This window comes from Habropoda laboriosa, unplaced genomic scaffold (genome assembly GCF_001263275.1).
Source record: "Habropoda laboriosa isolate 0110345459 unplaced genomic scaffold, ASM126327v1 scaffold147, whole genome shotgun sequence".
Taxonomy (NCBI): Eukaryota; Metazoa; Arthropoda; class Insecta; order Hymenoptera; family Apidae; genus Habropoda; species Habropoda laboriosa.
Window position 1 is genome coordinate 1,082,074 of NW_017100256.1, and position 1,367 is coordinate 1,083,440.

The following is a 1,367-nucleotide window of genomic DNA, read 5'->3' on the forward strand; positions in this document are numbered from 1 at the left end:
GATTAGGAGATGTAAAATATAAAATATTTGTTCACACAATTTTATTATCTTTAAGAAGTAATATTAATAAGGTAAGTGCATTTTATGTTTTTATACTTTATGCAAAATTAAAGTATGACACTAATATAACATATAACAATCATTAATTTCTATTTACTTAATGGACATAAAATTCAACTTTATGTATCAAAATATTCCATTTTTTATAGTAATATATTATTATTTTACATGAGGTTCTGTTTTTCCTTACAGGTGTAATATGTACAAATAGACAGAAGGACATGGTAGGTGAGTAAATTAAAATATGAACAATGTTTCTAAAATAAGCCTTACTATTCCCTAACATTAAACAAATGTTTTAAATATATTTGCAAATGAATTTCTAGAACATTTATCAAACTTATAGAATGAAAAAGTAATGGATACATTATTTAAATGTATGCTAAATATGTGCATTTTCTTTGCAGTAAGATGAATTTTCCAAACATATAAAAAGAATTATCAGTAAAAAAAAAAGTACATCATGAAATTATAAGTGATAATGACCACATGTGTAAATCTTAATTACGTGAATGATTATAACGATTGTTCAACAATTTTTAAGTTATAAATATTCATCTATTATAATTGCTGCAAAGAATGTATGTACCTTACATATTTTTATTATTCTAATAAAGTAGAAATAGTGTCATTCCTATGCAATTTGCACAATTGTAGTATTTAAAGTAAAAAAATTCTATTATTCTATTATGTTTGTAGTAATACTTGGAAAGGCTATCAGTATCATGATCTTTTATTAATGATATTTCGGTTATAATACTTCTATTTTCAATTTCAACAAACCATTATTATATTTTCTTATTTATATAATCAGATGATTTTAAGAAATGAAATTTTGTTCATTTATTTTAAAGGGAACTGTATGAAAAACCTTGTTAATTTTTTCAATTAAAATTATAGAATATGGAAATATAATTTCATCTCTCAAAATTATTATATACATAAATAAAAAAGTATATATACACTTTATTGAACTTGAAAGTAAAAGTGTCATTGATTACAGTAATATTGTAATAGTGTATGTAAAACTATTAATAGTATATTACTTCTAAAGAATTTATAATATCAGGTCATTTCTTTGAAAATGTTTTCTATTTTTAGTACAAGTAAAAAAATCTTGAATTACATACTTATCAAAGAATTTTACTTTTCAAATTGAAATGTGTCACTAGGATATAGAACAGTTGCAATGATTTCTTGTGTATCATACTTAATCTTTCCAAATGCTTTGATTCTTTCTAAAATATTTATTTTCTATATGTATATATATGTAAATAATACAACAAAACATGCTTTCAGATATAAAG